This window comes from Capricornis sumatraensis, chromosome 14, assembly GCF_032405125.1.
Source record: "Capricornis sumatraensis isolate serow.1 chromosome 14, serow.2, whole genome shotgun sequence".
Taxonomy (NCBI): domain Eukaryota; kingdom Metazoa; phylum Chordata; class Mammalia; order Artiodactyla; family Bovidae; genus Capricornis; species Capricornis sumatraensis.
The window spans coordinates 84,225,430-84,252,903 of NC_091082.1; positions in this window are offsets into that span (position 1 = coordinate 84,225,430).

Here is a 27,474-nt window from a genome sequence, read left to right on the forward strand (position 1 = left end):
GAAAAGGGTGAATAGTTAAACGAGATACAGTTAACTCTGTAATGCTTGCGGTGACTCCTGGTGAATGGACGCCGAGTATTCTTGGCCGGAACCCTTGATGAAGGCCCGTGCACCCAAAACAAGTTAACAGAAGACGTTAGGAATTTCATTTCCAGAGATCCAGTCCACAGCTTGCTTCACTCCTAAAACCGCAGCATCCTCAACTTGGTCCTGGACTGGGTGGGAGCTTTGAAAAAGTTTAAAACTGCATGGGGCCGACGGGAGGAGGGCGGCGAAATTCAAAGGCGAAGGTACCCCTAGTGGAAGCTGGTCGCTCGCTCTGCGGGGGTCTGGGGCTGCCCGGGATCTTTCCCGGAGGCGCGGGCCTGGGATTCCGCCCTCGCGCGGGAGGCCCCGCCCCCTGCAGACGGACGGCCTCCGCAGCCAATGGGCGGCGAGGACGGTGCGGCTCCGGCTGTGGGGGGCGGGCACTTCCTACGGCCCTCGGGGGCCAGCGGGAGGGGGCGGAGCTTTTCATCGGGGGCGGGGCTTGCGGAGTAAGGGGGAGGTGGGGAGAGTTGTGAGATAAATCCGAAAATGAGGAGGGGGGAACTGGTCAGTTAAACACATACAGTGGGAGGGCGGCGGCAGGTCCCTGGGATTCCCGCCCGCCCTCCCCCAGGTGCTCGTCTCCTTTCAAGGTTCAGCTGCACCTTGGGCTCCCCAGTTGGTGTGACTGATGTTTGTGGAGGTGCGGGGGGGTTGTTCTTTGAAATCGTGTGCAAATGCAAACCGAGAACTGTTAAGACTCCAAATCCTTAAGGCTTTTTACAATTAATTTGGGGCGCTTTCCATATACAAAAAGTGGTTTGCAGTCGCCAAAGTGAAGACGACCCCCCGGGTGCAGACCCATTTGCTAATCCGCACTGCTGTTCTGCTGGGGTCCACTGATCCCGATCGCACCTGCTGCCCTTCACGCCTCTCCACCACGCACAGCTTCTCCTGGCTGGACCATCTCGGGAGCCCTTTTCCAGCCCAGTAAAGCAGCACTTACTGCAAGAATGAGGAAGGCACGCCTGGTATGATGGGTGCGTTCTAGTGGAGGAGGGGAGACTGGGGGCCTCGGTGTTAACGTCCCCGAATAATAGGGCTCAGTTTTGCAGTTTCACGCGACCAGAATGTGGGCTTGAGTATCTCACCTCATACTCCCCTCCCTCCATGTTTCTGGTGGTTGCAGTTGGTAGTTTGAGACACTGATTTATTTGAAATATTCACGTATTTTCTTTTTGACCATTGTGTATTTACTGAAATGTAGATTTATTTTTTTCACTTAAATAAGTGGTCTGAGATGTCAGTCACTACAGTGAGACTTCTGCAGGCTTTTACATTTACAGTGAGATTGTTCCTAGAACCAAAGGTGTTTTTTCTAGAAACTGTCTGATGTTTTAAAATGTATCTTTCTAGTGTTACTGACGGAGCCACCCTTTAAGGGCATCTGAAGGGGACAGAAGTGCTTACTTAATGCAGTTTTGGAAAAGAAGTTGCTAATTAGATAGTAAGTCCCCAGAAATTCCTTTTAGGTTTTGTTTCATTTGATTTTTTTTTTTCCTTTTTAAATAGGCTTTGGTATTTAAAAAATGTGAAGTGTAGATGCACAAAGTGATACTCTGTCTGCATTCCTAGTTTCGCTCAAATTAAAATATTTGTCCCTTCAAATATTTGCTCAAGAGTTAAGTGGGTAGGTATTCTAGTACATCATATATAAAATGTGGCAACAAAGTTAGTAATATACTAAGTGTTTTGGAAATGGCATGTATAATCCTGTTTGCTCTGGATTGCTTTATCAGCAGTTATTTTTCAGCATTTTTTAAGATGTTTTAAGTGTTTTTTCATACTTCTGAAAGTTTCAACTTAATTCCTTCTCCCTTCAGATTTAAAGGGAATTTATATAATAGTAATCAAATTTATTGGCAGGATACAACAGTTGAGAATTTTTAAACTTATACATAGAACTAATATAGGACCATTCATTCTTAGAGTTATAAAACCTCTAGACTGCTGATTTTCTTTTGGTGATTAAATAGTTTGACTATCCCTGTGTATTATACATCTTTCGTTCTAAGGGAAACAGAGAATATATTTCATTGTTTTCAGTGAGCAGTGGGAATGAGGAGAACAGATAGGTGGCCTTGAAGCATTTATTCATATTTTCAAGCAGGATAGCTTCTTTTTTTAACCTTTGTTAAAATACTAGCTCTGGCACACTATTTATATAGTGAACTGATACAACGAGCTGTTTGGCAATAGCCGTCCAGAGTGTGTTCACCAGAATAGTGTGCAAATGAATGGAACACAAAATTGGTATTTAATTGGTCTATCGAGTTTTAGAAATGTACGTGTTTTCGGTTATTTAGTAGAAACAGCCCTTTCTGTGAATCTTGCCGGTGGTCTTCTATTGATAATCACTGTGAGTCATTGAAGGAGCTTTTTCATTCCAGGTTGCTTTCATATAGAACAGGAGCTTGGAGACTTGGTCTCAGAAGGGCGAGAGAGTAAATATTTTTGGCTTTGTGAGCCTTGTGGTCTCTGCAGCTACTGCCACTGCACCCATCGGCATACCTGAACAGGTGGGTGTGGCTCTTCCAGTAAAACTTCATAGTCAGGCTGGAGGCCCCCTCCTGCCCTGGAAGGTAACACACAGATCTAAACCTGAATCTAGGATTGGTGTTTGGGCTGGTAGGGATTTTCCAGGGTGGCATTTTAGCGTTTCCTGGTCCTTTGATCCCTGTGACAATCTCTTGATCTTCCCCAGTCCTCTCAGAATAATGCTCAGTTATTCATTGCCAGATCTTGTGTGTAATCTCAGAGACCTGATAACATTTCAACTTCTGTTAGGGATTTCTGCTGTCCTTGCCTCGGGGGACCCCGTCACCCATCGTGCAATGTGCCAACTCTTCGCTTCCTTCTTGATGTTAAGCCAAGATGGACCCTGATGTCAGACATTTATCTTTCCTTAACCGACAGATAACACTGGAAGGAATGTCTTTTGGTGTGTGTCTTTAGCAGTTTTTGTTCTAAGTCTACTGGAATGGCTGCCTTTGCTGCCTTTAGAGAGAATTTCTGGCATGAGTGAGAGTAAGCACAGATTTTTGTCTTTTTAGAAAGACTGACTTAATATTTTTTAATAAAAGACTTTTTTCCAGGTTTTTTTTTTTTTTTTAAAACTTCCAAAAAGGGCCTGCATTGTAAGGAGAGGCCACCATCTGGGTGTTTATGTCCTGGGGTGTGCTTGGGGATTGCCTAACTCTTTCCTTGGCGTTCAGTAGAGTTAGCTGCCGCTGACCTGGGTGTAGATACTGGAAAGAGCTTGAATGCAATGGAAAAGGCAAGAGCTGTGAGCTTACACACGCTTTCCCAGCCCAGCCCGAGTAAGTTCTGGGTGGGCAGAGATAGTGACCCCTCAGGGTGGGGCCTGGGGCTTTGGGACTAACTGCCACCAGTTGCCACAAGCCTCTTCTCTTTGTGTGACCTCGCTGCACAAATACCATTTTCTGTGTTTACCCTGATGCAAAAAAGACTGAGGCCCAGGTTTCTCTTCTCTGCTGTGACCTTGGCTGAGCTACTCGATTTGTTCAGACCATAGTTTTCCCAGCTCGGGTCCCATCATTGCTTGGAGGAGTAAGTGACAACATTTTTTAGAAGTAGGGTAGGAGGCTTCGTCAGAGAAGGTAATGGCACTCCACTCCAATACTCTTGCCTGGAAAATCCCATGGATGGAGGAGCCTGGAAGGCTGCAGTCCATGGGGTCACTGAGGGTTGGATACGACTGAGCGTCTTCACTTTCCCTTTTCACTCTCATGCATTGGAGAAGGAAATGGCAACCCACTCCAGTGTTCTTGCCTGGAGAATCCCAGGGACGGGGGAGCCTGTTGGGCTGCCGTATATGGGGTCACACAGAATTGGACACGACTGAAGCGACTTAGCAGCTGCGAGAGGAGGCTCCGTAGTGTTGATTTCGTTTCACCTTTTTCTCTAAGGACGTTTGGTGGTGGAAACCCACTTCTTCTGTTTCTTCTGCCGGGAGACCTCGCTGCCTACCCTCTCCTGGCCCAGCTGTATCCAAAGAGGTTCCTTCCGGCTCTGCTGCCATCTCTATCTTCTCTGCCTTAATTCTTCTTCCCTTTTGCCCTGTGATGTTCATATTTATAATTTAATTGTTCCCAGTAGGAGTTAATTTTTTACTATATTTTCGAGGGATGGGGCAGTAAACCTTAGTTCCTCAGGAAAAAACCACAAGAGGCTTGGGGGTTATATTTTGGACAAAAAAAAAAAGAAAAAAGATGAGAACTGCAAAAAGATACTTAAATACTGATTGAAAAATGGAAAAAGTTAGAATATTCTTTCTAGTATATTTCTACTGTGCTTCCAATTTTTTTTTTAATTGTTGTTTTCCTAATATTCCCGTGTTTACCTGGAAAATTAATTTCTTTCTGATCAGAACCATAACAAAGCCATATATCATCTATTATATTATTATTGGGAAAATGAAACATGTAGACATGTGTATGAAAAATTGTCATACCTCTGAAATGTAAGGAGTTGCGACTCTTCCATTGCCTTGTTTGTCTAACTGCTGGGCCCTATAATAAAACAGTGTGATACGTTTGCATACTGTCATAAAGATACCCAGAACCAGACAGTAGGTAATTTATTTTAGGCAAATAGCACGTCCTTATTTTAAGTAGGCATGTTTAGGCATGTTTTGCTACTTAACAAATACGAGTAAATTGAAAGACATTGTACAAAGAGAATGCTTGCTGGTGGATTGTTTTATAGCAATAAATTGATGTTTCATTCTCAATTTCACATGGTAACCTATAGATTCATTTCTTTTTTTTTTTTTTTTTACAGTCTTTGATACGAAGAGCGTGGTAACAGGGGAAGTATTCAGTGAAAACAGCATTTTTTAAAAACATTTTTTGTCTACATCTGAAAGTTTTAGTAAAGTTTCTCCAGTTGATAAGTATTTTGATGGTTGAATGGCATACTCTTTTCAGCTTCACTTTGTCATCTTGAGCCCTGGAGTGTTCAGGGCATCAGCCATAGACGACGAGTTGCATTTTATCAGTTGGTTCTCCACTAGTCATCATTCTGATTCATTCTCTCTCTGTCTCCCTCTCCCTCTCTCTTGTCAGAAGGCTCAGGGGTATTGGGTGGCTGGGTGGGAGGGAGTCTGAGCTTCTGGCAGAGTTTCGCAGCACCCAGCCCCCAGGGAGTGGCTGCTGCCTCTTCCGTGAGCAGCAAGCCCAGGGCTGGGACTGCCCAGCCGCTGGTCATGCCGGTGCTGCCCTCCCGGGGACCCAGGACCAGACCTGGCTTCTGGGGTCCAGGCCAGGGCGCTCCAGGCTCCTGCACACAGCACTTCCTTTTGTTAGTTTCCTAGGGTGGCCCCAGTGAGTTAACCACAAACTGGATGGCTGCAGACAGCAGAGGTTTACACGTGCCATTCTGAAGGTCAGAAGTCGGGTTGTCCACCGGGCCGTGCCCCCGTAAAGGGTCCTGGGAGCGCGTGCCCTGGGCCTCTCAGCCCGCGTGTTGGTGGCCCTTCTGGGCCCTGCGTGATGGGTGGCCATCCCCGTCTCTGCCCTGCCACCTGGCTGCCTTCCTGTGTCTCCTCCTGTCCTCTAAAGGATGCCAGTCTTACTGGATAAGGGTCGTCCGATGACCTCATCTTTGCTTCTGATTGCTTATGCTTAAAATTTAACAAGCATGATCTAAATACTTTTTGTTTTTTTCTTCCAGTTTCTTTACCTTACCAAAGATTTTTAGATTTCTGGTCTTTCTGTTCTGAACAGTCTTTTAAGGCTGTACAGGAATTGTGTTGTATCAGTACCGGAGGGACGCTGGCGCCCAGGTCATCCTGTACGGATGTCATCTGCAGCTTGTATCTTACTGCTACCCCAGAGCAGCTGTTCCAGAATCAAGTTTCCACTCACCCTTATTTTGTGGTTTCCCTTAGGAGACCTTAAGTGCGTAATTCACTGAATCAGATACTTTCAGAGCTGGAAGGAAACCTAAAAAATCGTCTAAACTGACCTTTTCGTTTAATGTGAGAATAAACTGAAGCCCAAGGATGTGGATTTGCTAAGCACATTCCTCCACATCCCCCCTCATTCCCTAATAGTCCACACTGCCTCGGGTACCTCTGTCTGTCAGGCTCTTGGTGGTAGGCATGGTGTTTGGTTTTTTACTTCTGTTGGGTTAACAGTCTTGTGTTCCTCAAACAAGAAGAAATGCCACATGGTTTTTTTAGAAAAGAGTTGCTAATTTAAAGCAGTATTTATTTATGATGGGAGTCTGGCCCTGCTGCTCCCATCTTCCCACTCCGGGGGTGGGCAGCTCTTGGGGCAGTTAATGCTTAAGAATCAGCCCCTCCTAGCAAGCACAGCCAGCCTCTCAGCTCAGCTGCTGGCCAGGTACTATCGACGTCACTGTTAATCATCAGTGAAAATAAATGAGGTAAGTACATATAAGTCTAGAGATTTCCCTGTAGCTCAAACGGTAAAGAATCTGCCTGCAAGGCAGGAAGCCAGGGTTCCAGGAAGCCAGTCCCTGGATTAGGAAGTTCCTCTGGAGGAGGGAATGGCAACCCACTCCAGTATTCTTGCCTGGAGAATCCCACGGACAGAGGAGCCTGGCGGGCTACAGTCCATGGGGTCGCAAAGAGTCAGACGTGACTGAGCAACTCACACACACACAACTCTGCATGAGAGTTGAGTAAGAACCGGAGAGGGAGTTTGGCTTCAGCCCAGCAGAAGAGAATAGCACCCCTAAGTGTCAGTTTTGGTTCTGTCCTGACCCAGCAATCCCTGGTAAGTGTGCTACTTTGCTGGTCTCACCATTTGGGGCTTGTTCAGGGTGTTTTCCTTAGTGTGAAAGCTCACCGCTGCCCCCGCCCCACCATGGTTTGCTCTGCTTCAGGCCACAGCCCTGGGCCCCGCAGAGACTTCGCTCTGCCCGCCCCCCCTGCAGCCCGCGCTCGCCCCAGGGCTTGCCACACCAGGCTTTCCTGTCTTGCAGATCTGGCCGAGCTGGCCCACGTTCAGGAAAAGCGCGATGACTCACCTGTTCCTCTTTCCATGACCATCCTATTTCCATTGATAAGGTGGGCTGACTCTCTCCTTGTCCCTCAGCGCAGCCTTTGCATGGGAGTAATGTTCTTAACCTGAGAGAGTGTGCGTAGTCATTTTAAAACTACTGTATCAGTGATTTTTTTAAAAAAGGCACTTATCTATCTGGGCCTTTATTTATTTATTTATTTACACCACATGGTGTGTGGGGATCCTGGTTCCCTGACTAGGGATTGAACCCACGCCCCCTGCCCTGGAGGCACCGAGTCCCAGCCACTGGACCCCCAGGGAAGCCCCTCTCTCAGTGGTTTTTTTGTTTCTCTTTTTCTTTAATTTGGAGTTTATCAATAAATCCAGGTCCTTTTTCCCACCATTTCTACTCCCCTCACCTTAAAAAAATATATATACATATATGTGTGTGTGTGTATCATAAATAGTACCAGCAGAGGCAGCTTGACAAAGTGGGTTTTGAAGTCCTGGACTGAGTCTGGGTTCATTTCTGTGTGCTTTGAGATGGCAAGCACAGGGTCTCAGGGTGAGCTGGGTTGAAATGCATAGGACATGGCCTAGGAGTCGAGTGTCTGGCTGTGGAGGGAGAGCTGGGCGTGTGGTTAATGGTTCGGTTAATGGGAAGGCACCTGGGCCGCAGAGATGTGCTCATGGAGCAGGGCGCCCTGACTCCCTGGGCGTGGTGCCGGGCGGGCACGCTGCTGTCCGAAGCCTTTTCTGTTCACGAGGTGGGCTGTCAACCTCGGAATGTCAGTGTTTCCAGACTCAGCCTGGACACCAGTTTTTCTTCATTGTGAAGTCTGGGGGGGTATTTGCATATGCATTTCGAGACAGTTGGAAAGAGGATCCAATTGGCTGCCCAGCCCTTGACGTTAAGCTTTCTCTGGACTGGGAAGGCACAGCCGCCTGCAGGCCTCGCCTCAGCCTTGGCTCTTCGGGGATCTGCAGCAGCTGAAGGGTGATCCGGGGCTTCTGTCCACGCTGGGACCCTCCTTTCTCCAGTGTTCCCCTTCACTGTTCGCCCCACTTTCCCCCTGGATCCCACCACTTCACAAGTTGAAGACAGAGATTTGAGGGTATCGGTAAGTAACTCAAAGTGAGTAGACGGATCATCTAAACACAGGTCTATCTTTGTGCCCGAAAACTCGGTTTTGGTGAATTGCAGAAGATGGGAGACAGGTGTGAGTAGTAGTTTGTATCATCTCGCCTGGCTCACCTGTGCCTCCAGTCAGGACCCTGACTCACCTTTCCAGATTTGCTTCTTTACTCTCCCCTAAATGTTAGTCCCATCTGACAGCTCAGCTCTTCATTTTTTGGTAAATTCTGTATCCTTTCCCTGTATCCTTTGCTCTCTGATTTGTGATTTTCTCACTGTTTTTAATGCCTTTTTTTTTTTTTTATACTTCAGTTGTTAAATCTCAGTGGTTAAAAATCATCTTTATCCTTTAAGGCTCTGCCCACATGTTATAAAAAAAACACAAAGACCTCTCCTTCTTCTTTAGGCCTTCAGTGCTTATCCACTGGCCCCGTGGTTGTGCTTGTCTCAGCGTCCTTCCTGGCATCTGTGCTTCTGGAAGGTGTGAATCACGGCCTGTGCACATCTGTGTTTCCTGCAGGGCCTGGGACCTTTCTTGTCGGGACCAGCCGTTCAGGGAAGGCAGGTGACGGCGCCCCAGTGCCTGTGTGAGGCCGAAGGCCCCGGGCAGATCCCTGCAGCGACGGAGGTCCTGGATGGCTGAGCCGTGGACAGGCCCCGAGGGGGCAGGGCAGACCCAGGGCCTCCGGTGAGGGGGGTTTACTCTGTGAAAAGGCAAAGGTCTGACCTTCAGGTGCTCACTGTCAGCCGGGGGTCTGGGCCTTGGTGTCTGAACTCTGCATTGTAAAATTTGAAAGATCTCAGTGGGGTGAGGGGAGAGCCAGGACTGGGAGAAACCGGAGCACGCCAGGCAGGAAGTTTGTGGGAACTGGAGGGGTGTGAGGTCGGGACAGAGACCAGTGGGACGGTTAGGTATGAATTAGAGGCTCGGCAGCCAGAACGAAGAAACAACTGAATGCCTCTAATTAGGAAGGACAGTAAACCAGGAAGAGGAGTCAGATGAAATTGATTTGAATCTGATTTGCCGAAATGTTCACTCAGTGTCCTTATGTTTGCCTTCCTTAGACGCTGGCCCATTCCTAGTTCAAGGGAAGGAATTTGGCTTTTCTGTAAAGGGAAAGGAACCTCTCTCTATCCATGGAAAGTGCTTTTATGTATATATTTGCTAAATTAATTCCATTTTGATGTTCTGATAATCCCCTCCTGAGGAAAACGTTGAACTAAGTTAATAAAGAAATCACTAGCTTAATACTTGAAATTATTCACTTCTTAGGAATAATTCATGTTGTGCTTAGTCTGGCTCTTTGCAACCTTTTGCAACTCTTTGAACTGTAACTCATCAGGCTTCTCTGTTTATGGGGTTCTCCAGGGGATCTTCCTGACCCAGGGATCAAACCTCGATCTCCTGTGTCTCCTCCACTGCAGGCAGATTCTTTACCTGCTGCTGAGCCATCAGGGAATCCCCTTCGAATGGATGGAAAATTATCATTTGATTAGTGGTCATCAGATACTGACATAGTAAAACCTTGTTCCACTTCCACACAGATACATTTTATGTAGTATCTTCATATTTTTCATTGCTGGAAGTTTGAGAGGACACTCAAAATGTCAGTAAGTATTTAAAAAAAAAATTAAGATATTTATAAAACACCAGGCCACATGGACCAGCGGTACATTTGTATATTCATGAATATATTCAGGAAGAAGCACATAGGAAATTAACCTGGGAAAACACCCAGAGATCGTGTGTCAAAGGCCCTGAGCGTTGCTCGGAAGGTTGGCTCTTCTCTTTGCTGTGACGCGACGGTAGACTGTCGCTTGGACCTTGATGTGTTCATGGTCTGTTTTTAATAGCAGTGAGAGCTGTAGTGCTCTGGTACCTCTTTATTTGGTTCTTAGTTAATGGCAGGTCCGGAACTAGCATCAGAATAGAATCAAGATTGTTGTAGAGGGAACCTCAGATACACTTGTTAAAAAAATGTCTTAAGCTTAGTTTGGCTTATGAGAGGTGTGAAGAAGTTTAGTTTATATTTGAAAATCCAGACTTCAGTGATACTATAGTATACTTTAAAGTTACCGAGAAAAAGTAAAATTACCAAGAAGAGGGGCTGTTTTTTTAAAAAAAAAACAAACAAATTCCCCTTTAGTATCCTCTAACGTTCTCCCCTTTTAAAATTTAGGTTTGCATTAGATTTATTTGTTTATCTGTCTACCCGTTGATTCATTCAAGACCTTCTCCCCATTTGTAGGTAGGTTTTCCTCCTCGTTTCAAGTCCTCCAGCTACTGTCTGTAGAATACCTGCTGATCCCTTAGTCTCCCCAGTGTGTGTGCGCGTGTTAGTTGCTCAGTCGTGTACGACTCTCTGCAACCCCATAGACTGCAGCCCGCCAGGCCCCTCCGTCCATGGGATTCTCCAGACAAGAACACTGGAGTGGGTTGCCATTTCTTCTCCGAAAGGAACTATAGAAAGAAAGAAAGTGAAGTCGCCCAGTCGTGTCCGACTCTTGGCGACCCTGTGGACTGCAGCCGGCCAGGCCCCTCCGTCCGGGGGCTCTCCGGGCGAGCACGGGAGCGGCTGCCATCGCCTTCTCTGCTTACTCTCCTACCTGCACGGTTCGGGCGTTGGTGCGTGCTCCGCCGCAGCCCGTCTCGCGCCCTCCTGCCCCGCGGCGGTGGCCTCGCTGTCCCCATACCCCTCCTCTGCTCGGTCGGCTCCCACACGTTGCTCTAGACTCCCCTTCGAGTCTCGGTGAGGCCGGCCCGCTGCCTGCGTGGACCCCCTGTCGGCTCTGGTCCTGGCAGTCCCTGCCCAGGTGTCTGGAGGAATCCTGGTTTCCTGATGTGAAGTCCGTGTCTCCCCTGCGAATAGCCTAAGGGGTCACGATTGCCTCCCTTCTTGTGCATTTCTTGTTCTCAGCAGCAGTCTAGACAGAGTGGCTGTGCTCACAGCTGCCCAACGAGTTGGGGAGGACCGGAAAGGAGGAGAACGGGGGTCCAGGGAGGCCCTCCGTCTGCACAGGGCTCTGGGGGCAGCGTTTACCTGCAGCCCAGCACTTTGTTCTCGGCTTCCCTGTCCCCCATCTCTGAGTAGCTGTGGCTCTTCCTTGAAATGGGGTGAAATAAAGCAGTGAGAGACTTTACTTTCTTGCAGACTCTTAGGACGGTTTATCGGTGTCATGGTGTATGCTTCCTTGCTGAAGGCAGGGGAGTGCATGTCTTTGGTCATAAAGGGGTTTAATTCACCTCTGCGTTTATTGGAGCATCTAGTTTTTTGCGGCTGTGGCTCTGTCCGCCTTCATAAACGGGGGTGATCACGGGGTTACAGGAGGAGCAGACCTCGTCCCGCGTGGTGTCGGAGGCGTCTCACAGCTCTGCGCAGTCCCCTTGCCGCTGGTCTCTCCATGCCATCGTGGCGCTGAGGTGTTCACCCACGCCCAAGCACCGTCAGGTCAAAATGAGTGTCAGAGTGGTGTGAATTCCTCCAGTTGGTGGGAAAGGAGAGTTGAAATGCTCTCCTTTCAAGGCAGAGGAGACGGAGGTTTTGCTTTGGTTTGGGGTATAGTTCTCATAGTGCCTGTCGGTGGAGAACCAGGGAGAAGAAATACTAGCCAGATCAGCGTCGAGTTGCGAGCCTGCTGTCTGCACAGAGCGCAAGGCGGAGTCCTGTGTTCTCACGCAGTCCCCTTTCATCACAGCAACCCGAGTTCAGGACAGACCCGCCTCCATGTGAGGCGGGGAGGGATGCCCCACTCAGGTCCGAGTTTGGTTGCCTGGGGGACTCCTGGTGACATTCTCCGGGGACAGCTGGTCACCTGCGGCTCAAACACCGCAACGGGGTCTGGTGAGGGGGCAGCTCTGGGGTCACTGGTGCGAAAAGGGGAACTGGGAGCCTCTCTGGGAGGGCGTGTCCGCGGCTCACACCTTTGCTTGTGTACAAGGGCTGCTGCTGCTGCTGCTAAGTCACTTCAGTCGTGTCCGACTCTGTGCGACCCCATAGATGGCAGCCCACCAGGCTCCCCCGTCCCTGGGATTCTCCAGGCAAGAACACTGGAGTGGGTTGCCATTTCCTTCTCCAGTGTATGAAAGTGAAAAGTGAAAGTGAAGTCACTCAGCCGTGTCCACCTCTTAGCAACGCCATGGACTGTAAGTGACCTCATGGACTGTAACCTACCAGTGTCCTCCATGGGATTTTCCAGACAAGAACACTGGAGTGGGTTGCCATTGCCTTCTCCAGTGTACAAGGGCAGTTTCACTAAAAGGTAGGTCAGTACTCCATGAATCCTGGGAGAAACTAAAAGTTAACTTGTGTGTTGCTATCTGACTTTAGCTGTAAGTATAACGTGTAAGGTATTTTCTTGTGAAGACCCGAATAATGCTATTTCCATCCTTTATATACCTGTTTAATTGGAGGATAATTACTTTACAATGTTGTGGTGGTTTTTGCCATGCATTGACATGAATCAGTCATGGGTGCACGTGGCCCCCAGCCTGAGCAACCCCCGCCCACCTCCCTCCCCACCCCCATCCCTCTGTGTTGTCCCGGAGTACCGGCTTTGGGTGTCCTGCTTCGTGCATCGAACTTGCACTGGTCATGTATTTTACATATAGCAATAACCTGTGCTTTTAAAGTCTCTTACTGTCTGCCAGCTTGCTAAAATTTTTATCATTTCTTTAGTCAGAGGAGTGGGTTTCTGCAGAGGCAGAAGGTTTCTGAAAACAAAACTTAAGTAGCTGTCAATTATATAGTTCCATTTTGAGTGTGTGTCTGGCATCACTGTTAATCCGATTTTCAAACTTTTATGAGTCCTTTACGTTTAAAGTCTTGGTGGCTCACGTGTTTGTTATTCCTGCTGTTAATTTAAAATAGTCATCTTTACTCTTTGGAGAGTATCTTCCTAAAGTCATGGTGTCACATGACATGGTGCCAGAGAAAGTAGATTTGTTTCTACTGAATGTAGAAGTTTGGTGTGATTGTGGTCTGGGTGCAGAAGAGCTGGAGGGGCCTTCTGGGTGCAGGGCAGGGCTTCAGGGCAGGGGGGCTGCAGCATGGGAGGGGATGGGGGGCACAGGGCAGGGCCGCAGGGCGGGGCAGCAGGAGCCACAGGGTTTGGCAGAGTTTGCTGAGGCTGTCTGCCCAGCAGCTGCCTCACGGAATCCCCTCAAAGCCTGCTTGGGTTCTGTGACACCAAGAAGAATGTGACTGTGTAGTATTGCACTGTGTATACGGACCATGCCTTCTTTACCACCCGTCTGCCCACGGGCATCTGGGTGGTTTCCGTGCCCTGGCTCTTGTGAATACTGCTGCAGTGAACACTGGGGTGCACTTGTCTTTTTGAATTGTAGTTTTGTCTGGATATAACCAGTATATGCCCTCTGCCCATTGGACTCTTTAGGTTGTCCTTTTCTTATAAATGTGTAGGAGTTTTATTTTTATGTATTCTGGGTAGTAATTGTTTGCCTACTCTGTAGTAACTGTTTTCTCCTTTGCTCATGGTGCCCTTTCCAGTGATCAGATTTAGTTTCTCAGTAGGTAAACTTGAAAATATACAATTTAACCATGACTTCCTTGATAAGTAAGCTCATCGAGAAGCCTTAGTAGAAGCTAGGGCAGTTCTGTGTAACTGTGGAGCCCGGGGCCTTTCCTGCCTGCTTTGCTGCCTCTTTTCTAAATTTTCTGTTAATTTTAATTTGCTGTCAGAGTCTGCGCATGGTAAAAAGGAAGTCAGGTGGCCCAGAGGTCTGATTATTCTGCCTCTTTCTCGGAGGGGCGAGGGTGGGCAGGAAGGGGGCAAGGCAGCTGTTCTCATGGACATCGAAGGACACGTTCGGTCTGTTTTGCTGGACACTGACTGTGTCCGTCTCACCTGATTTTCTGTTAGGTACATTCTGTTATGACTGATGCAGGTCTCGGGAGAGTGGCGGGGCCTGGGTGTGGGTCAGCGGAGAAGCTTCCTGGCAGGGATGCGGGGAGACCTGGCGGGCGACCTGGCTCCCCGCTGGGCTCCAGGGCTCCTTTCCTCGCCTGGTGTTGAGGAGCGTCAGAGGGAGGCGTGAGAAGAGGGCTTTGAAAACCACTTCGTAGTTCACCGCAAACTAGTCTGGGCAGAAAGGAGGACCTTGGAAGTTCAGGAGTAGTCTGTAGAACTGTGTCTGTCGTAGCGGACATGTGCCAAACAGATGAATGAGCAGCAGTTAATGAGCTTTTTTTTTTTTTTATAATAAGGATAAAATGTAAAATCATGAGTTAATTCAGAAAGATCTATTGACTTTTTCCTTTATTTAAATGAGAAGCATTTTTCATTTTTTCGTGATGATTTTTAGCTTAGGGAGCGCTTGATACAGACGAAGGACTGTTAGAAGAGATGACCTTGCAATACATAATTCGTGCCCATTAAAGTATTTCCGAGTCCTCGCTTGTATTCCGTGGGGCCGTATCAGCTTTGTTATGATAGAATTCACTACTATGAATTATTTAGTATTCTGTTATAGTATACTATTCAAAAGCAGATGATCGTGTGAATTTGAACTTGTTAGGTCCCGATTGTTTGACCTGTGTTCCATGCAACTTCTTGTTTTCTAAATTTGGTTATTTAACAAGTGTGTTTATAGGACTTTCATATGTACTGGAGGTGAAAAAAAAATGAAGTGATCGAGTGTGCTCTTAAATAGGAGTTGCTAATATTGTTATTGGACCTGGAGGTATTGGACCCCAGATGCTTAGATGACTGCTTCATTAAAATGCCCAGGGACAGGTTACTTAGAGGGGTGTTTTATAAAGGGTCACCTGAGTGTGAAGTGGGGTCGCCAGGCAGGTTAGCTGGGAAGCGAGTTTCAGCCAGGATGGCCCTGTGTCGGAGGCACACAGGCATGGAGGAGCCTGGCATTTGGAAGAAGTGACGATGGTTCATTAAGGCCAGAGGGGAGGACGTATATGCGAGCCAGTAAGGAGCACGGCTGAGAAGAGAGCTTCTTTCCTCGAAGGGTTTTGGGCGGGATTGTGACATACCTATGTTTTTGTTTTAGATTGATCATGACGGTGGGTGTGTACAGTAGGAATTACGTTATCCAAGAACATTTCATAGATTATAGTAGTCGCAAGGGCTTGGGAGAAGCCGAGGGAGGTCTGGGAGATAGACTGCACGGGCGGTGGGGACTTGTGGAGGTGAGGGGGTTGAAGGTCTTGCTGTGGCCTGGAAACTGTATGCCCGGGTGGCAGGCAGTGCCATTCCCTGAGGAGGGGATTCAGAGTAGGCTGGATTTGAGGGGGTTGGAATTGTAGGTGTTTCTGCTTTGGCTCATCGGGCAGAGAGATGGACCGGTAGGGTGGGAAATGAGATTCCAGAGCTGCCAGCTCATAAATCATCCGTATGTAGGAGGCAGGTTCTGTGCCAGCTGAAAATGCATCCTTATTGATTTAAATAATCAAGGGACTTGCCATTAAAGGAAACCTGAGCAAGCAGATAGCAGAATTGCTCATTGATCATAGAGCAAAAGATGTATTTTGCGTGGAAATGAAGTAATTTCCTTATCACACCCTGTATGGTGGTGACTCAGGTTGCTGTTGCTGCTGCTGCTAAGTCGCTTCAGTTGTGTCCGACTCTGCTACCCCGTCCCTGGGGTTCTCCAGGCAAGAACACTGGAGTGGGTTGCCATTTCCCGACTCAGGTTGCTAGCTTGATTTATTTCAGGCAGATACTAGATTAAGTAGTAGTAAATACAGTAGCTAATAATTGATAAAAGTAAGTCCCTAGAACTTGGATCTTCATCCAAGAAATTGGAAGGAATCCATGTTCTCTTTAGTATCACAAAATGCTGGAAGTAATGGACCACCTACTGCAGAGAACAAAGCAGTGTTGTGGCTGAAACAGTGTATACACAGCAAATTACTATTCACTTGCGAAAAGGGAGTGATGGCTTCAGGTTTCAGTGATTAGAGGAAATGGGTTGCATGTGTGCCCTTTAGAAAAAAAATTCTTAGAGATGTGCTGTAGAAGTAAAATAAAAAAAGCTAAGTTTGGGAAGGGGCCACCTTTGTACAAAAGTGCTGGGAATGAGCATGGGAGCAAGTTACATGTAAAAGCAAGACTTAAAAAAATGAAATTGCTCAGTCGTGTCCGACTCTTTGCGACCCCATGGACTGTAGCCCACCAGGTTCCTCTGTCCATGGGATTTTCCAGGCAAGAGTACTGGAGTAGGCTGCCATTTCCTTCTCCAGAGGATTTTCCTGAACCAGGGATCGAACCTGGGTCTCCTGCATTGCAGGCAGACGCTTTACTGTCTGAGCCACCAGGGAAGCAAAACTAAACAGGAGTTATTCAGGATTCGAAATAGTAAGAATGCCAGGAATAACTTAGAGGGGCTCTGGCTGTAGAACCTGTAATCTAAGCGTTTGGGGATGGAATGAGTATTAGAGGGGAAAGTAATGGCATTGTCAGTTCTTGGCTGCCCTGGATTGGATTGTGTGTCACAAGATGGATTTCACTTCTCCTTTGATGCTCAGCCAGAAACTGGTTAATGGAGAACTTAGAAAACCTTGAAAGTCACTGTTAGCAGAATTTAAAATAGAGTGGGATATATGTTTGTTTTCTTGGGGTTCCCTGGTGGCTTAGACTTGGAAGAATCTGCCTGCAGTGTAGGAGACCTGGGTTGGATCCTTGGTTGGGAAGATCCTCTGGAGGAGGGCATGGCAACTCACTACAGTATGCTTGATTGGAGAATCCCATGGACAGAGAAGCCTGGCGGGCTACAGTCTGTGGGGTTGCAAATAGTCGTACGTGACTGAGCAACACACACACACACGTTTGTTTTCTGAGTAGTTGGATAGGATTAAGGCAATCAGGCATGGTCCCGCATGGCAAGAGATGAAAAAAATAAACATAAAGGAAACAATAAGACTATAAAAGACAAATATCAGTAAACCAATTTACATTAAATGTATTTAACATATGAAGCATGTTAAATTTCTGTTTTAAAAGAGGGACTCAACCTAAAAAATAATCCTTAACTGCATCCTGTTTTCAGAAGATACCTTAGAGCAAAGAAACCCAGAAAGGTTAAAAAGGGAGGTCAAGATTTATAGGGAAAACACAACAGAAAAGACAGCAGGTTAACAGTAAGAATTCCAAAGTAGAATTGAGTGAAGAGAAGCACCAAGTACAGCAAAAGGCAGGTTTCCGCAGTTCACTCACTATAATTAGCAGCAGCGCAGTAACTGAAGAACAGAGGTTGCACGAGTTGCCTTCACAGCAGACTTTTAGGCCCAGTTTTTATATATGTTTCATAAAATTAAATGAATGGGAATCTTTCTATTCATGCCCTTGAGTTAATATAGTTTTAATACCAAAATTGAACCAGAGGCGAACATTTAAATACAATATCAACCAAACTGTGTTCTACAGATTACCAGAGTTCTCCAAGATATTAATAGAAGTTCTGTGGAAGTAATTAGTGCCTAGACAATTCTAGAAAAATCTGTAGGGTACCATCTTGGAGAGTCACAGTGCACTGTTCAGCATATTAGGGTCTCTAGGAAGCTGAGCCCAGTATTAGTTTAGCCCAGTATTTTGTAGACACCTTTATGATCCATCTCCTCTCTCTCTCAACTTAAGGGGATCTGGTGTTTTAAAGAACAGTTAGGAAAACACTGATGGATACTGGTGTACACTCTGTAATACAATGAAGACTTAAGGAACACTTGAAGAGTCTTTGATTAATCACAGGAAGTTTATCTGACCAAGAAAGGTTTATCTGCGCATATGAAGATGGCCTGATAGGAGAGATCTAGTTATATGATTCATTACCTCGTTTGGTTCAGTGAGAAAACTTGATAAGCTTGCTAGAGCAGAAAAGCGTTTAATGTCATTTGGTACCAACCCCCCCCCCCCTTTTTTTTCACATTAAAGAAAAGCCTCTTAAAAAATTGGGAATATTGGTTGATATGGAATATGGTCATTATCATAATTTGCTGCAATTTCGTACAAGTTCGTCCTTATTGTTTCTTATTTGCTATATTTTAAGCTCTTTGAGAGAAGGAAAGTTAATTTTTACATTTTTTTGTCACTCATTCTAACATAGGACCTTATATTTTATGTATTGTATAGCAATTTGTCAAATAACATTATTTGAAAGTGTATCCTTATGTAAATTTTAGATTAAAATGGATTATAATAAAAATGATTTTTCTTTATGTAAAATCTTTTTAAAGTGTGAAATATACGATTTCTCAAAACTGATATAGACACTCTTCAGGATGGGCCCCCATGTTTACTTTATTCATTTGTCCAGCAAACCTTGAAATTCTGAAGTGGATTTAAATTTTGCCTAACAGTCAGGTGACAGACAGGGGCATTTATATACGTTCTTGAGCAGTAAAGGGGTATTTACAAGTACTGTTTTTAAAAAGGATTATCCTGGCCAGAAGGATTCTTCTTGATAAAGCAGGATGCCTGAGAGGAAGACTCCTGTAACGGTGCAGGTGTTCATTTAGGGAATCAGGGGGTTTGGGACCCAAGGCTGGCTCAGAACTTCCCAGGATGCGGTTGGGTTTCGAGCTCATTTCTCTATGGTCTTGAGGACTGCATTGCAGCCCATGAAACCCCAGCTCCAAACTGCGGCTTCACAGAGCAGAGAAAATGTTCATATTCAGATTTCTGCAGTCTTGAGGAAGAAGCTGCAGTTACTCAGGCTGTGTGTGCGGGTGTGTGTGTGTGTGTGTGTGTGAACAGGCACAGACAGGATGAGCTTTGTACTGATTTATAGGAGTCAGGAAGCCTGGAGTTCCATTCTTTTCTCCTGCGGCAATCTTGGATAAGTCATGTAACTTCTCTCTTTGGAGTTTTCTCACCTGTAACCTGAAAGTTATTCCTCCCTGCACTGTGATGTTTTGAGAAGTTGCCTGCGATAACATTTTAAAATTCCAAAACTCTAGGTCTCAGAGGTCACTGAAGCATATTGGTACTTATTTTACTGGAAGAGGACATAAGAACATAGAATTTGGAAACCCTAAAAATCAAGGGATTAAGGAAACATGAAGATCTTTTTTCCTTTTTCTTTTGAGTTTTCAAGTAAAAAGTAAGCATGTAGTTTTAACTACAGTATTTACTAGTATTTAAAAGACTTTGTGTTACAGGAAAAATTAATAGTAAAGTTGTGTCATGATTCAGAATCAGTATTTACAGTGCTAACGTTTTGTTAGTTATTCTATTCGCTATTTACACAAAAATCTGCTGTTTTAACTGTGTGGTAAAAAGTAAAGTGTCCATGGGATCCTGCAGGCAGGAATACTGGAGTGGGTTGCCATGCTCTTCTCTAGGGGATTTCCCCAATCCAGGGCTCGAGCCCAGGTCTCCTGCATTGCAGGCAGACTGTACCCATCCGGGGCACCAGGGACTGTATAGCTCGGTGCACACATGACGGAAGAGGTTTGGACCAGGTTTCTTCTCTGTAACAATTTGCTGGAAGAATGGGGAGGCTTTTCTTCACCTGACAGATGGTAGAGGGAAGACACTGAGAAGGCAAGTGGGCTTCTAGGCGTGTTTTTGCTGGATGGTGACAGAGTCATTGCTGGAATTCATGATTTTTGCTGTTACCACATTTCCCGTTTAAGCACAGCATCTTTTGCTGATGATTATGACTTTGTAATAATATTTCATAGTTATAATAGTTTTTTAGGAAGATAGTCAAAGGGTGTCTGGTTTTTTTTAACTGATTTGAAGAATCACAATATGAAGCCAGAAGGATTATTTTCTGTAAGAGGACATACTTTTTTTCCTTTGAGAAAACAAATTCTCGGGCTTATTAAATAAATTATGTTCATATAGTCATTTACTAAAAAAGTGTGCATAAGTAATGGGCTTATAGCTCACACATTTTTCCATGTTGATTTATAATAGGAAAAACTGTATACAACGTGTTTCATGAAATGATGCTCTAAATATGCATTCATAAAGTGGTTGACCTCTCTTTTAATGTAGGAGAAATATCTATGTGGAAAAGGTTAAAAGGGAATAAGTTATGAAACTGAGGATGTCACCCATTTTATATCGTTTACCCCATTAACTTTATACACGTAATAGTTCCCATGCTACCTTGATGAGATAAATAATTATAAATCAGAATTTTAGAGCATCACATCATCTTTAAATAGTTCAGTAGACAATAGCAAACCCAGTAGTATTAACTTGATTTTTTTTTTGGGTGAGGTCAAGCCTGTAGTTGAAATGTCTTAAAAGCAAAGCAAAACTATTCCTTCTTGGTATTTCAGATTTCAGACTAATCGGTCAAGGTTTGTTTTTCAGGAGGGTTTTCCTCCATGAAGACTCTGATGGAATGGCTTCCTCGGGCTCCCTCTCGAGGCCGGGACTGAACAACAGCAGCCCAGGCTCCCGGCTTGGAGCTGCTCTGCTTGAATCAGAATGTCAGGAAGCTCTGCATTTGTGCACCGTGACTTATTTCAGAGGAAATTAGAATCTGGCAGATGTTGGAGACTGGAAGGGACTTTGGAATTCAGGCCATCCAATACCTTCATTTGATACTTGAGGTGACTGAGGCTCAGAGCCTTCAGTCAGACGTTACACAGAAGGTTCCTGGTAAAAGTGGGTTGAGTTGTATTCTCTGTGTCGTGTTCAAAGGCTGTTCTCCCATGCTTGTTCCTTATGTTTGTGCGCATCTCCTTAATAGCATCACCCAGGAAGTAAAGAGGAATGGTAAAGTTCTAAAGAGGTAGGTTGTAGGACTCTTAGATTTCATTCAGGGCTGTAACAGAGGAAATGATTATTTGAGAAATTTCTCCTCAGTTCAGTTCAGTCGCTCAGTCGTGTCCGACTCTTTGCGACCCCATGAATCGAAGCACACCAGGCCTCCCTGTCCATCACCATCTCCCGGAGTTCACTCAGACTCATGTCCATCGAGTCCGTGATGCCATCCAGCCATCCCATTCTTGGTCGTCCCCTTCTCCTCCTGCCCCCAATCCCTCCCAGCATCAGAGTCTTTTCCAATGAGTCAACTCTTCTCATGAGGTGGCCAAAGTACTGGAGTTTCAGCTTCAGCATCAGTCCTTCCAGTGAACATTCAGGACTGATTTCCTTTAGGATGGACAGTCCAAGGGACTCTCAAGAGTCTTCTCCAACATCACAGTTCAAAAGCATCAATTCTTCGGCACTCAGCCTTTTTCACAGTCCAACTCTCACATCCATACATGACCACTGGAAAAACCATAGCCTTGACTAGATGGACCTTAGATAGGCTAATCCACAAATTGTATTTAAAATATGATTTGTTAATGTTTAACAAAATGCTGTAAAGCAAATCAATTTCTGCATGAAAGGGGCTGTGCTTGAAGACCTCATTAAGCTTTGACAATTAATGAAATAACTACATTTGTTAGTACACCGGGTTTTAAGTTAATACACTTACCTTTGACATATTAAACAGAAGTGTCAAGTTCCACATAGTCGACTGTAATGGACACTTTTGATATCAAAACTAAAAGTCCGGGGTGTCCCTGGTGGTCCAGTGGCTAAGACTCCCTGCTCCCAGTGCAGGGGCCTGCGCTCGAGCTCTGGTCAAGGGCGCTAGATCCCGCGGGCCGGAGCTCGTCGTTCACAGGCCACACCCAGAGATCCCGCATGCCGCAGCAGCGCCCGCGTGCTGCAGATAGGACCTGGCCCAGCCAAGTGAGGAAAACAGTCTTTAAGAAAGACTATAAATCCCTAAGACGTAGAGATGTGCGTAATCTGACAGCCAGCTTTCAGTTTGGAGGGTGTTCTTGGACATGATAGTGGTTTTGCCACTCTTGAGTTTTCTCTTTTGTTTAAGTCGTGTATTAAATAATAAGTAGGTCTGTTTGGCCTTTGTTTCCAAGCAGGCAAGGCTGCTTTACTCTCTCTGGCTTTGAGCTGGAGAGAGGACAGTGGTGATTAAGGGGGGGTGTGGGAGAGAGAAAGGCTGCCTGGTGTCACCCCACCTCCTCTTCACAGCCCACGGTTCTGGTCCTGGGCTATGACTTGCTCCGTTTTCTGGTTGGTGTGGCCTGCGATTTTGGTTTCTGTAGGTGTTACATGTAGTTAAGTCATATGAAAAAGTCCTGCAGGGAATTTAGGTTTAGTTTTTTGGAAACATTACTTCTGGTTTTAGATTTTAGAACCTGTTACTTTTCAACTCTCTGTCCTTTGTTCCACGATATCTACTCAGGGGCTTAACCAGACTTGACTGTTTCAGGGAAGCGTAGTCCAGCTAATCAGCAGCCGTCAGGCCCTGCAGCTCGTGAAGGCACCTCCTGCAGGTGGACTGAGAGCCATCTGTGATCACGGATTCGGTAGCCCTGAGCAGTGGTGTCACTGACAGCAAGGTGATGCCCTCGACACCCTGGAGGGACCGTAGAGGGGGTGCGTCTTCCTGGCTCCAGGGGATACGGTGGGGCGGGGGGCCCTGGCTGCCGGGCTTTGCCTGGAAGCCCTGGAGGTAAGTGAAGTTAGGACTTCTGCAGCTCAAAAACGGGCCAGTTTGGCAAAAAGAGTGGGGCAGGAGGCTCTGATTCATTCTCTCTGTGGCTGCCAAAGTGGAATTTGTGAAATGGAAAACTAGCTGTGACGCCCCGTCTGAGAACCAGCCAGTCTTCCAAGGCTGCGTGCAGCAGCAGGAAACCCGAGCCTGCCCTTGACTTTCCATGGGCTGCGTCTCCTCCAAAGCCTCTTCTGGGCTCGGAGCTCTTCCAGGGAAGGCTCCCTTTGTTGTTCGTCTCGTTTTCCTTGGTACCCGCCAGCTCCACAGAAGGGAGCCAGTACCTTTCTGTAGGATAAATGGGACTGTAATTCCAGCCTAAGGAATTTGTACCTAATTTTAATGGTGGAGAACAATTAGGCATTTTTAAGCACAAGAATGATATGGTGAAGGTATTCTAGGATCTTTGTCAACAATAGATTATTATGATGCAAGCCTTCTAAACATTATGCTCTGAAACGCCTCAGACTTAGAGTAAGTACACATTTGTAGTCCCAGACATTTGGGTAAGTTACTGATGGAGCCGCTCCTTGCGGCTGTTCAGTCACTAAGGCTCATCCTCTGTCGTCCCCTTCTCCTGCCCTCAGTCTTTCCCAGCATCAGGGTCTTCCAATGACTTGGCTCTTTGCAAAAGGTAGCCCAAGTATTGGAGTTCAGCCTCACCATCAGTCCTTCCAGCGAATATTCAGGACTGATTTCCTTTAGGATGGACTGGTTGGATCTCCTTGCTGTCCAAGGGACTCTCAAGAGTCTTCTCCAGCTGCTCTTCTTAATCTTACCCTGAAGTAGCATGTAGAGTCAGTTGTAACCACTGCTTTTTAAGTTCACCGAGATGGAGCAGGACTAGGTAGACTTTATTTTTTCATTCCTTTGGCAAATATTTGAATGTCTCCTCTGTGCTTGCTATGTTCGAAGCTTTGGCGGACACAGCAGTAATGGGGCACAGCATGTGACTGCAGGAAGCATTTTTAATGCTTGAATGACTGAGAACCCTAGAGGGGCTCAAAAATCATGTGAAGAGACCGTGTCAGTAAAGAGACATTTTCCTTTGCTCTCTTCACATGTCTCTGGAGGACATCGCTAGTGTCCTGGGAGAGTAGGGGCCTCCTCTGGCGATCCTCAGACACTGTGAGTGTTGGCGGTACCCGGACCGTTTAACAGTTTGGTGTTTAATTAGCGATACCTTTCAGGTGATTTAGTAACAAGATATGCCCTCGCCGGATTTCAGTTCTAGGAATGCGTGTCAGTGTTATGCTGTTGGTGCTCCCTGGCTGTTCACAGTATACTGGGCACCCTGGCAGAGCGCAGGGCTGTGACTTTGTTCACTGGGCAGTTTTCACAGGTGGTGAATACGTTATAAATAAGTGTGCATGGTACTCCACTTCCTTAGACACTGGAGTTCTTCACAGTAATAAGTCTATGACTTTGCCTCAGCACCATTTACTGAAGGAGCCTATTAATAAGCACCGTGCAGCTCAGAACTTTGTTTCCTCAGTTGACAGGCTTGACTGACTTCTTGTCAACCTATTTGAGAGTTTTTAAATGGCTTTATTGGAAAATTTGGAATATATTTTCAATTTAAAATAGTCAAACTGCTTATATATTCAGAGAACTTTCATTTTCTCTCTAGATCATCCAAAAATCTGGAATATTTTGTGACTAATGGTTGACCCGAGGATTCTTAAACGAAATTGATTTGTGTTTGAAGTGGCTTTGCCAATTCCGGAACACACCCACACCCAGCAGACATGATGATGGCTGTGCCAACAAGATTGTCCTTAGGTCCAGTGACGTCACGACACAGCGTTCTAAGCCAGAGTAGAGTGTTACTGGTGGTTCTGGGAAAGTCTAGTGACAGTGCCCTTTGGAAAGCTACTAGGAAAATCTGTATTAAAAACAGAGTCTTCACTCTGCTCTTTTCAAAACACAAGCAAGCTCGCCTGTGAAGAGTGAGGGCACGAGCGTGGCCGCCTGCCTCTCCTCTCTGGGGAGTGTCTTCTGCTCAGCATGTACTGTACCATTCTGTATTTTTGCTTTTCTCAGAAGAGAAGCTTTTTTGCTTAGTGATTCTGTTTTTGACCTAATCCTGTATCCCTGGTGGGTCAATGGTAAAGAATTCTCCTTCCAATGCAGGAGACCTGGGCTTGATCCCTGGGTCGGAAAGACCCCCTGGAAGAGGGCATGGCAATCCACTCCAGTATTCCTGCCTGGAGAATCCCATGGACAGAGGAGCCAGCCTGTGGGCTGCAGTCCATGGGGTCGCAAGGAGTGGGACACGACTGAGCACTGCGCTGGACTCATCTGTATTTGAACTTGGTTCTGTCATGAACGGGAATTGTGTCGTCAGCTGAGATCAGTGAGGTTTTCTGGTGGGTGTTTTGCTTTAAAGAAGTGTTTTCAGTGGCTGCCCCCTGTTAGGTGTGGGTCAGCCTCGTGAAACTACCTGAGATGTGAAACTTTCACTTTGCACTCCTCTGGGAGGGAGGAAATGAGTTCTCCCAATTTAGAACGTCCCCTGGCAAAGCTTTCTTGATGGCTCTTTTAAAGTCTGTTCTGACTTGCAGAACTTAGAATCTCATTTCTTGAACTATAGTGCTCTGATATAAGAACAGTTGAAGTTTCAGAAATGTGGTGTCTCGACACAGAAGGATGCAGCCTTCCCTGGCCATCCGTGAAGGGGATCCTCTCTGTGTGTGAGAACAGACCAAACACCCCATCCGGGGGTGGGGGTTGCTGCAGGGAGGAGTCGCGCCTGCCCTGTTTCTTCCTCTTCTCTGCCTCCCTCCCCAAGTGAACAGCCCTCCCCTGACCCTTGAGGCTTCAGTGGAAGGATTCCTGGACACCCCCACCCCCTTCCCCCAGACTGTTCCATGCCCCTTATCACTTGGCCTTTTTGATGTGTCAAGCGGACCGTGCTTATTACTGGCCCTCACGGTGAGCTTTGCCTACCAGATTGCAGACGCCCCGAGGGCGGCGGCCCTGTCACTTTTGTGCAGGCCAGATGCCTTGTGCCTGGAACGTGTCTGCTTATCACAGGCCCTGATAAATAGTGTCCGTGAGCTGACCAAGGAGACAGGAAAGCCATCAGAAACACTTAATCTGTGTCCATGAGCATCAGTGTTCATGAAATTGGGTGAAACACAAGTCAATCTGAGAATGAAGAAGAGAAAGTTGGTATGATAATGATAATTGCCGAAAATCCTAAAAGTCACATTATGCCAGAAGATTATTTATAATCATGCTGACCAGCTTCCCATTGTGGATTTGAACGAACCTGAAAATAAATTCCCCAGGGCCTTCCTCCCAATCAGCTGCTTAGTTTTTATTTCTGTCCTGACTGTGCAGCTGTCCACGCATCAGCTGTGCTCACTGACAGCGCCGCAGTCTCCCCTGCGGCCCGCCGAGCGTCTGTAGCCTGTGCGATTCTGCCCGGCCTTACTGATCAGGTTCTCCTCAAAAGTTCACCATGGTATCTGATTTCAGTGTTTCCTTTCTTGGAAAACATGGCTCTTCTCCTCCCTCCCAGGGTAACATGGGTTTGGAAACTGTTTTTGTGATTGCTTACTGCCTGGCGTGGTGACCTTCTGATGGCTGCTGAGTTGTGGAAATAGGTTTGATGGTGGAGAGACAAGAGGACAGGCTCTCAAGGAGGGTTTTCCCTCTGTTTTTAAAGTGTTCTTGTTCTTAATCATGGCCAACCTGATTTAAACATTAAAAACAGTTATTCTGAACTTTTCTCACACTAATAAGAGTTCTGGACAGAGCACAGAATATGCATGTGAGCAACACACACTGAAAGTGAAAGTCGCTCAGTCATGTCCGACTCTTTGTGACCTCACGGACTACACAGTCCATGGAATTCTCCAGGCCAGAATACTGGACTGGGTAGCTGTTCCCTTCTCCACGGGATCTACCCAACCCAGGTCTCCCTCATTGCAGGCGGATTCTTTACCAGCTGAGCCACCAGGGAAGCCCAAGAAGACTGGAGCGGGTAGCCTATCCCTTCTCCAGCAGATCTTCCCAACCCAGGAATCGAACCAGAGTCTCCTGCGTTGCAGGTGATTCTTTACCAACTGAGCTATCAGTAGAAGTTAATTTACATGTACATTTGGTCGTGTAATCTTAAGCTTTCTTGTTAGCTGTGAGGTGTCACCCAGGGAACTGGTTTCAGAAAGCTGCAAATTATTGAATTTGCTAAAGAAACAGATCTCTTTTTCACGTCGTCTGCATGTGGCGGTGGTCCTGTGCATCGTATTAATATGATGGTTGCTTAAGGCTTACCTACAAATTGGTGCGGGAACAACAGCTGATGAAAGGGACCAGAGTGGGGAGAGAGGTAGTCTTGTTACTTGTTTCACTGGAAACAATGTTGGTATAAAAAGTTATGTATATATATATAGAGCTGGGTTTTATTAAAAGAAAGGATTTGTTCAGTTTGATTGGTGATTGGTTGCTGGTCGTCTTCCAGGTAACCTGTCATTTCTATTTCAATTTCCTGAGGCCATACCGTTGGGTGCATGCAGAAATACTGAATGTGAAAATGAAAATCTGTAAATCATTTTCTCTGTTAAAACATGAACCCAGAATCTTGGCTCTCGAAGATACCTTATCTCAAAGGAGTTACATGTTGCAGAGAAGAGAGAACTTATGCTGCGCTTCTTCAACAAGCCATAAGATTTATGTCACCAGATCACCTTTCTAATGGTCGTTTTATTTAAACTTACGGTCAGTAAGTTTAGAACAGTTAACTGACTCATGGA